This window comes from Anopheles marshallii (assembly GCF_943734725.1).
Source record: "Anopheles marshallii chromosome X unlocalized genomic scaffold, idAnoMarsDA_429_01 X_unloc_167, whole genome shotgun sequence".
Taxonomy (NCBI): Eukaryota; Metazoa; Arthropoda; class Insecta; order Diptera; family Culicidae; genus Anopheles; species Anopheles marshallii.
In genome coordinates, this window is record NW_026525743.1 from 20,001 (window position 1) to 31,108 (window position 11,108).

Sequence of the window (11,108 nt, forward strand, 5' to 3'; positions counted from 1 at the left end):
GGATCGCCCGGCGGCTTACCTGGCTTCGTGACCAACACAAGGCGTGCCTCCTTCCATGCCGCAGGAAACTCCCCTCGCTCGAGCAGCTGATTGTACACCTTGGCGAAGACCTCCGGGTGCTTCCGCATTGCCGCCTTCACTGCGGCATTCGGGATGCCGTCCAGCCCTGGCGCCTTGGAGGTGGCCATCCGCTCGGCCAGCGAAAGAATTTCCGAGCTCGTGACCGGTCTCAGAGCCTCACTGCACGCGTCGATGTCCGGCCACTCAAATGCCGGATGGTCCGGGAACAAGGCTTCGACGATCGGACCTAGTACGGCTCGGTCCGTTTCCGGTGGTGCCCTGTTACGTAGTTTTGCTCGAACAACCTTGTAACCGAGTCCGAACACCTCGGCTTCGACCCCATCGATCAGCTCTTGCATACTGTCTTCCTTACTGCTGTGAATGGCGGCCTGCAGCAATCGTCGACAGTTCTGCAGCCTGGCCGACGTCACCGCACGTTCCGGAGGTTGGGCCCTGCGATGGGCGGCCTCCGCTGCTCCGCATTCCTCCCTCAGGCGCTCGATCTCTGGAGACCACCAGTACACCTGGGGCTTGCGATGGAAAGTAGCCCCGTGTACTCTCTCCATGATCTCATCGCACGCCTGGGTCAGTCCGCCGATCAGCCCCTCCGGAGTTGCGACCTGCTCAAAGTGGCCGCATGTGAGGGCGATGTCGAAGCACTTGTTATCGAATTGCGTCGTCTTCCACCGGGTCCCGGCGTGTCTGGCTGTCCCGTCTCGACTTCGCTGCTGCTGCTGGCCTCGTCGCTTGGGGCGTTGTCCTGGGACGCCCACCTGGAACTGGACGTAGGCATGGTCGCTGCTGGAAAAGCGATCGAGCACGCGCCAGGAGTCCGGTCGCGCAATAGTTTGGCTGGCAAAGGAAACGTCAACAACGCTTTCCCGCGCAACCCCGTTGCCCTTGAAAGTGGGCACGTTGCCGCGGTTCAGCGTATGCAGCGCCAGCTGCTCCACCACGCTCAGGAGCTCCTGCCCCTTCCGGGTGGTGCGCGCACTCCCCCACTCCTCGTTCCAGGCGTTGAAGTCCCCGGCCAGGACTGATGTTGCGTGTCCGACCAGCGACACCTCCACCGCACCGAGGAAGCTTTCGAAGTCTTCGATGCCGCTGCTGGGTGGCACGTAGCAGCTGGCGAACGTTACTCCCGCTATGGTGGCCACCACGAGTCCCGGGACGACGCTCCCCCAAAGCCGTTGAATAGGGTACGCCCCTGTTGCTATTATCGCCACGCTCTGTTCCGCATCGATGGCCCACCGCGGATCATCCCGAGGTGGTCGATATAGTTCGCAGGCAAGCACCACCTGAGCCCCTAACTCGCGAGCCGTCTGCAGCATGAGGTCTTGGGCTGCCCGGCTTCGCCCGAGGTTCACTTGCAGCACTTTTAGCGCCGGCACGTCGGATGCCCGACCGGGTGCGGGCCGCTGCACACGACGCAGCGCACCTCCGCCGTGCAGCTCTTCGCCTGGTGATCCGGCTTCCCGCAGCGAATGCAGCTTGTCGAGCGGTCCACTTCGCTCCTGCACGCAGCTCGGACGTGCCCCATCTCGAGGCACTTGTAGCACCGTTGCTGACGCGCCTGCAGAGGAGCCACCTTCCGGATCAGACACGATGTGTATTTGATCTTGACGCTCTTGTCGACCAGACCCTCCGCAGCCCTGGCTGTTACGCGGGCTATCGCCACTTTCGTGCCGTCCCAGGCAGGTCGCAGGCGAACCGATGTCTCCTCCACCTCGCATTGGCACAGGTTGGTCAGCGCCATCGCCACATCGGTCTCCTTCGCTAAAGGGTCGACAGCGTCCAACCGGATTTCGACCATAGGCGTGACCAGCCGAGCTGAGGCCGGCCGTTCTGCCTTTGCGCAGACCTGCTTGATGCACTGCAGAACTTCTGCAGCGTCCGCGCTCTCCTTCAGCTCCATGACAAGCCTGGAGCGTGTGGTGCGTCGCCCGACGCCTAGGGCCTCAGCATGTTTCTCCATTTCTGGAGCTGTTCGGACAGCCTGGTACACCTCCGTCCAGGTTTGTCCCTCAGCTGGGGCGATTTCAATAGCGTCCGGCTTGGTTTTTCGCTGCCGCTGACGCCGACCTCCTCGTTGTGCTCCAGGCTGGCTACCCCGGGCCTGTTGTCCCTGATGTTGCTGGGGCTGCTGCTTGGACGGTCCTGCGATCGGCTGTCGCTGAACCGCTGCCCGTTGCGGTAGTTGCGGCCACTGCTGCTGCTGTTGCTGCGGCTTGTTCCCCGGTTGCCGGGCCGGCTTACGACGCACCACTTCAGCCCAGGAGCCGCCTTCCGGGTCTGAAAGCGGAGCTGCCGTTGCCGACACCGCTCCCTGCTGTCGCTGTTGCTGCTGCTGCTCACGACGTTGCTGCTGCTGTTGTTGCTGCTGCTGTTGCTGCTGCTGCTGCTGCCACTGCTGCTTCTGGCTGCCTCCATAGCCCAGCGTCTGTGCAAGGAGCTCTTGGAAGCTGGCTCGCTCCTCCCTCAGCTCGTTGCGCAGGCGCTCAATGTCTTCACGAGCCAGCGTCTCGCGCATCCGGGCTTCCTCTCGGGCCAGCTGCAAATCTTGCCGGGCCTGCACAGCATTTGTTTCCAACTGCTGCCGGAGCATCTGGATCTCCTGTTGCAGACCCACGATCGTCGCTCGCAGCTGCTCGTTGGTGAGCGACGTCTCATTGAGGAGCTGTCTCAGCTCCGACATTTCCGGGGACTGCTGCTTCGCTCCCGGAACAGATGTTCGTGTAAGAGCCACTCGCGGCTCCAGAATAGTGGAGAGCTTCGCCGGCCTCTCCTCCGTTGACTCCGTCCTGGAACGGAGGGTTCGCCCCGTCGACGACATCTCCACCTCTCACTGTTACGGGTGAGGGTGGAGGGGGGGGGGAGTCGGGGGAGGTGTTCTCCCCGACTCGCGACGACGTAGCGCGTTGATTGACTCCCCGCACGTTAAAATCGCTCTTCGCACCGGCCTTTTCCCTCCGGTAGGGGAGGGGGTAAATGGGAGGGGGACGGGGGGGTGGCGGTCCGCTGCCTCTCGCCGAGACCTTTCCAACGATGCCTCGGGCGTGTCCCTAGCCCAAAGGATGGCCGAGTAATCACACTTTTAAGGATTTTACACTAAGTCTGATAAGTGCATAAATAGTTATCAAACTACTTATCAAACTTTTCACTCCTTCGTAGCTCCGCGAGTTTTAGTCCGAATCGCACGCGCGAGGGCTCGATCGACGGGGATTTTTGCCCCCCGTCGAGACACGTTTAAACGAAATAACGCCTTGGTACAAACTTTCGTACTTACTTAAGAAAAACCGGTCCCGACACACCGGAAACACGAAAATGTCTAAGTTTGGGGGCCTATATCTCAGCGAGTTTTGCACGTATGGAAACGGTAGACCCCTCAAACGAAGCGCACTGTTCTCACTAAGCGTTTCGCACTATTTTCGTACCGTTGAATTCGCCTAAGGGGGGGCAAAATCTACCGGAACCGAAAAACTACGGTTTTTCGGGCACCACTTCCGGTAGACCGCACACAGACGCGCTCACAAGGTCTCAATGGATGCGTCTTGTCAAGACCTTTCCACCGATACCCCAAACGTCCCGATCCGACCACCCTACACCTTATTAAAAATAGAAAGGTGGTCCACGAAAAACTCCCCCCCCTTAAGGGGTGGGGGGGTGAAATTTGGGTGGGGGGTCGGCGGCCAGGATCGGGGGCCGGACACGTGAAATCGAAGCCCTGGCACGCGTGGCCTGGCTGATACGGCCGATTTTCACTCCAAACACTCGCACACACGCACGCACACAGAAACACACGGTACTCGGCCAAGAACGCGCAACCGAACAGCTGTCCCATACAAAATGTATGGGAACGAAAGACGCCGGAAATCGCCAAAACCTCCAACTTTGGAAGCCTATAACTCCGCAACGGTTCGTCGCACAAAAATGTTAGACCACTCTATCGACGCGGGATATTCTCACTTATAGTCCTCAAGTGTTTTTAAGATCACTAACGCACTTTTTGGGGGGTAAAACGGTCCCCCACCAAAAACTCACAGTTTTTCAAGTGCCACTTCCGGTGTAACGCACACACACACACATACAAAATTTTGTAAGATGCGTCTTACCGAGACGCATCCAACGACACCTTAATCGTCCGGATCGGTTCACAATTCGCCTTAATATTCAACAAAAACCTGCCCACGAAAAACTCCCCCCCCTTGATAGGTGGGGGGGTGAAATTTGGGTGGGGGGTCGGCGGCCAGGATCGGGGGCCGGACACTTGAAACCAAAGCCCTGGCACGCGTGGCCTGGCTGATACGGCCGATTTTCACTCCAAACACTCGCACACACGCACGCACACAGGAACACACGGCAAACGGAAAGTGCCTTAAATCGTGCACTTTGCCAAAAAGTTACACTTTTCGGTGCGCTTGCACCGGGCTTTACCGTTATGTTCTTCAGCACACTCGCGGCGACAACGCCAGATCGGGCGCAAACCGGTACTTTGCACTGACGTCACACGCGACGACACACGGTACTCGGCCAAGAACGCGCAACCGAACAGCTGTCCCATACAAAATGTATGGGAACGAAAGACGCCGGAAATCGCCAAAACCTCCAACTTTGGAAGCCTATAACTCCGCAACGGTTCGTCGCACAAAAATGTTAGACCACTCTATCGACGCGGGATATTCTCACTTATAGTCCTCAAGTGTTTTTAAATTCACTAACGCACTTTTTGGGGGGTAAAACGGTCCCCCACCAAAAACTCACAGTTTTTCAAGTGCCACTTCCGGTGTAACGCACACACACACACATACAAAGTTTTGTAAGATGCGTCTTACCGAGACGCATCCAACGACACCTTAATCATCCGGATCGGTTCACAATTCGCCTTAATATTCAACAAAAACCTGCCCACGAAAAACTCCCCCCCCTTGATAGGTGGGGGGGTGAAATTTGGGTGGGGGGTCGGCGGCCGAGATCGGGGGCCGGACACGTAAAACCAAGGTCCTCGGTGGCCGTTTGGTGTCTCTTTCGCACACTTTGTCTTACTCAGTATGCACTCACAGTATACACTCACACGCACGCGTCGACAAGAGCTCATCCACAACACGTCCGTTCACTACGGAGGTTCGCTCGCAACTACAGGGATAACTGGCTTGTGGCCGCCAAGCGTTCATAGCGACGTGGCTTATTGATCCTTCGATGTCGGCTCTTCCTATCATTGTGAAGCAAAATTCACCAAGCGTAGGATTGTTCACCCTTTCAAGGGAACGTGAGCTGGGTTTAGACCGTCGTGAGACAGGTTAGTTTTACCCTACTGGTGTGTGCTGTATGCTGCTATCTTAACGGAATTCCTGTGCAGTACGAGAGGAACCACAGGTACGGACCACTGGCTCAATACTAGTTCGACCGGACTTTGGTATGACGCTACGTCCGCTGGATTATGCCTGAACGCCTCTAAGGTCGTATCCAATCCGAGCTGATAGCGCATCATAAACCCATTAGGTGATCGGAAGCTAGCGGGCTTAACAACCCTCTGAGATCCGTCGGTGCTGCCCCGTGCACACTGCCGTCTCATCCCCGCTATAGCACTAGACTGAGCCGCAACGGGCGGGTGTACGCTGCACGTGGAAGTACCTTATCACAGGGAACCCTGGTGGCTGTGCTCCCGTCGACCGTGGATACAACTAGTTTCGACACCTTCGACCGCCCGCAAACGACGGGACTACAGGCTGGGAGCTGCGAGTTGTAGAGATGCGTTCGCATCGATCCTCTCAGGCGACCCATGCTTGGTGGTGAAGTGGTTAGTTCGTGGAGTATAGGCTTGCTGCACTCGACAAGAGTGCTGCTTGCAAGGCTGTGGTGGTACGTATGGTAGTTGATGAGCATAGGCTTGCTGCACTCGACAAGAGTGCTGCTTGCAAGCCTATGGTGGTACGTGTACGGTAGTTGATGTGAGCATAGGCTTGCTGCACTCGACAAGAGTGCTGCTTGCAAGCCTATGGGTGGTGTGGTGTGTGGTGCATGATTAGCCTTTCAAGGAAGATGTGTCCTTGGGGCTAATCGGTTATTTTTATAAGTCCGGGAAACCTTTCTCGTCGGGATTCTTATCCTAAGCAACCACGAAAGCTTCCAAGAGTTGAAACATTGCCTATCAAGTAGGCCGTACCAGCCCATAGCAAACCAACCAAGATAATCTAACAGGCCAAGATTGGTTGGAGATTTCAAAATTTGGCTAAGTCCATGGCCACCATAAGCCATTTCTATCAAGAAGGCCACGAACAGTGCTTAGCAACCACGAAAGCTTCCAAGAGTTGAAACATTGCCTATCAAGTAGGCCGTAGCAGCCCATAGCAAACCAACCAAGATAATCTAACAGGCCAAGATTGGTTGGAGATTTCAAAATTTTGCTAAGTCCATGGCCACCATAAGCCATTTCTATCAAGAAGGCCACGAACAGTGCTTAGCAACCACGAGAGCTTCCAAGAGTTGAAACATTGCCTATCAAGTAGGCCGTACCAGCCCATAGCAACCCAACCAAGATAATCTAACAGGCCAAGATTGGTTGGAGATTTCAAAATTTGGCTAAGTCCATGGCCACCATAAGCCATTTCTACCAAGAAGGCCATGGACAGTGCTTAGCAACCACGAAAGCTTCCAAGAGTTGAAACATTGCCTATCAAGTAGGCCGTAGCAGCCCATAGCAACCCAACCAAGATACTCTAACAGGCCAAGATTGGTTGGAGACTTCAAAATTTGGCTAAGTCCATGGCCACCATAAGCCATTTCTATCAAGAAGGCCATGGACAGTGCTTAGCAACCACGAAAGCTTCCAAGAGTTGAAACATTGCCTATCAAGTAGGCCGTAGCAGCCCATAGCAACCCAACCAAGATACTCTAACAGGCCAAGATTGGTTGGAGAATTCAAAATTTGGCTAAGTCCATGGCCACCATAAGCCATTTCTATCAAGAAGGCCACGAACAGTGCTTAGCAACCACGAAAGCTTCCAAGAGTTGAAACATTGCCTATCAAGTAGGCCGTACCAGCCCATAGCAACCCAACCAAGATACTCTAACAGGCCAAGATTGGTTGGAGAATTCAAAATTTGGCTAAGTCCATGGCCACCATAAGCCATTTCTATCAAGAAGGCCACGAACAGTGCTTAGCAACCACGAAAGCTTCCAAGAGTTGAAACATTGCCTATCAAGTAGGCCGTACCAGCCCATAGCAAACCAACCAAGATACTCTAACAGGCCAAGATTGGTTGGAGATTTCAAAATTTGGCTAAGTCCAGATTTTTCTACCCTTCGGGAAAACAACCCTAGTTCACCAAGTTGAACGCGAAAAACTGTCCATAGGATACGCACAAAACGTTTATTGAGTTGGTCACCATATGTGGAAATTATGGTGAAAATAAGCCAAGTTCCGGAGTTTTTAACTCACACGAAACCACGAAAAACTTTCATTAGGAAAACTTGGTTGGAGCACCCTACTGCAGAACACACCGACATGGACGAAAGGGTCGATTGGCTAAGAGAAAAAATTTTTGCGGGACCACTCAAAACATCATAGTTAGACCTAGCAAATGATGAAAAGTGAAACCCGCGATCGATTGGAGAAACCTTATTTTACACTGAAAAATTCCACATAAGGAAAATTTGTATGGAGCACCCTACTGCAGAGCACACCGACAGGGCCGGGAAGGAAGGCCCGGTCCAAGAAAAAATTTTTGCGGGACCACTCAAAACATCATAGTTAGACCTAGCAAATGATGAAAAGTGAAACCCGCGATCGATTGGAGAAACCTTATTTTACACTGAAAAATTCCACATAAGGAAAATTTGTATGGAGCACCCTACTGCAGAGCACACCGACAGGGCCGGGAAGGAAGGCCCGGTCCAAGAAAAAATTTTTGCGGGACCACTCAAAACATCATAGTTAGACCTAGCAAATGATGAAAAGTGAAACCCGCGATCGATTGGAGAAACCTTATTTTACACTGAAAAATTCCACATAAGCAAAATTTGTATGGAGCACCCTACTGCAGAACACACCGACAGGGCCGGGAAGGAAGGCCCGGTCCAAGAAAAAATTTTTGCGGGACCACTCAAAACATCATAGTTAGACCTAGCAAATGATGAAAAGTGAAACCCGCGATCGATTGGAGAAACCTTATTTTACACTGAAAAATTCCACATAAGGAAAATTTGTATGGAGCACCCTACTGCAGAGCACACCGACAGGGCCGGGAAGGAAGGCCCGGTCCAAGAAAAAATTTTTGCGGGACCACTCAAAACATCATAGTTAGACCTAGCAAATGATGAAAAGTGAAACCCGCGATCGATTGGAGAAACCTTATTTTACACTGAAAAATTCCACATAAGCAAAATTTGTATGGAGCACCCTACTGCAGAACACACCGACAGGGCCGGGAAGGAAGGCCCGGTCCAAGAAAAAATTTTTGCGGGACCACTCAAAACATCATAGTTAGACCTAGCAAATGATGAAAAGTGAAACCCGCGATCGATTGGAGAAACCTTATTTTACACTGAAAAATTCCACATAAGCAAAATTTGTATGGAGCACCCTACTGCAGAACACACCGACAGGGCCGGGAAGGAAGGCCCGGTCCAAGAAAAAATTTTTGCGGGACCACTCAAAACATCATAGTTAGACCTAGCAAATGATGAAAAGTGAAACCCGCGATCGATTGGAGAAACCTTATTTTACACGGAAAAATTCCACATAAGGAAAATTTGTATGGAGCACCCTACTGCAGAACACACCGACAGGGCCGGGAAGGAAGGCCCGGTCCAAGAAAAAATTTTTGCGGGACCACTCAAAACATCATAGTTAGACCTAGCAAATGATGAAAAGTGAAACCCGCGATCGATTGGAGAAACCTTATTTTACACTGAAAAATTCCACATAAGGAAAATTTGTATGGAGCACCCTACTGCAGAGCACACCGACAGGGCCGGGAAGGAAGGCCCGGTCCAAGAAAAAATTTTTGCGGGACCACTCAAAACATCATAGTTAGACCTAGCAAATGATGAAAAGTGAAACCCGCGATCGATTGGAGAAACCTTATTTTACACTGAAAAATTCCACATAAGCAAAATTTGTATGGAGCACCCTACTGCAGAACACACCGACAGGGCCGGGAAGGAAGGCCCGGTCCAAGAAAAAATTTTTGCGGGACCACTCAAAACATCATAGTTAGACCTAGCAAATGATGAAAAGTGAAACCCGCGATCGATTGGAGAAACCTTATTTTACACTGAAAAATTCCACATAAGGAAAATTTGTATGGAGCACCCTACTGCAGAGCACACCGACAGGGCCGGGAAGGAAGGCCCGGTCCAAGAAAAAATTTTTGCGGGACCACTCAAAACATCATAGTTAGACCTAGCAAATGATGAAAAGTGAAACCCGCGATCGATTGGAGAAACCTTATTTTACACTGAAAAATTCCACATAAGGAAAATATGTATGGAGCACCCTACTGCAGAGCACACCGACAGGGCCGGGAAGGAAGGCCCGGTCCAAGAAAAAATTTTTGCGGGACCACTCAAAACATCATAGTTAGACCTAGCAAATGATGAAAAGTGAAACCCGCGATCGATTGGAGAAACCTTATTTTACACTGAAAAATTCCACATAAGGAAAATTTGTATGGAGCACCCTACTGCAGAGCACACCGACAGGGCCGGGAAGGAAGGCCCGGTCCAAGAAAAAATTTTTGCGGGACCACTCAAAACATCATAGTTAGACCTAGCAAATGATGAAAAGTGAAACCCGCGATCGATTGGAGAAACCTTATTTTACACTGAAAAATTCCACATAAGGAAAATTTGTATGGAGCACCCTACTGCAGAGCACACCGACAGGGCCGGGAAGGAAGGCCCGGTCCAAGAAAAAATTTTTGCGGGACCACTCAAAACATCATAGTTAGACCTAGCAAATGATGAAAAGTGAAACCCGCGATCGATTGGAGAAACCTTATTTTACACTGAAAAATTCCACATAAGGAAAATTTGTATGGAGCACCCTACTGCAGAACACACCGACAGGGCCGGGAAGGAAGGCCCGGTCCAAGAAAAAATTTTTGCGGGACCACTCAAAACATCATAGTTAGACCTAGCAAATGATGAAAAGTGAAACCCGCGATCGATTGGAGAAACCTTATTTTACACTGAAAAATTCCACATAAGCAAAATTTGTATGGAGCACCCTACTGCAGAGCACACCGACAGGGCCGGGAAGGAAGGCCCGGTCCAAGAAAAAATTTTTGCGGGACCACTCAAAACATCATAGTTAGACCTAGCAAATGATGAAAAGTGAAACCCGCGATCGATTGGAAAAACCTTATTTTACACTGAAAAATTCCACATAAGGAAAATTTGTATGGAGCACCCTACTGCAGAGCACACCGACAGGGCCGGGAAGGAAGGCCCGGTCCAAGAAAAAATTTTTGCGGGACCACTCAAAACATCATAGTTAGACCTAGCAAATGATGAAAAGTGAAACCCGCGATCGATTGGAGAAACCTTATTTTACACTGAAAAATTCCACATAAGGAAAATTTGTATGGAGCACCCTACTGCAGAGCACACCGACAGGGCCGGGAAGGAAGGCCCGGTCCAAGAAAAAATTTTTGCGGGACCACTCAAAACATCATAGTTAGACCTAGCAAATGATGAAAAGTGAAACCCGCGATCGATTGGAAAAACCTTATTTTACACTGAAAAATTCCACATAAGCAAAATTTGTATGGAGCACCCTACTGCAGAACACACCGACATGGACGAAAGGGTCGACTGGCCAAGAGAAAAAATTTTTGCGGGACCACTCAAAACATCATAGTTAGACCTAGCAAATGATGAAAAGTGAAACCCGCGATCGATTGGAGAAACCTTATTTTACACTGAAAATTCCACATAAGGAAAATTTGTATGGAGCACCCTACTGTGGTCACCATCGGTCGAGTTGGTCGAGACGGGCAAAAAATTTTTTTTTCCATATCGTCTCAAAACATGATTTATGGACCTTG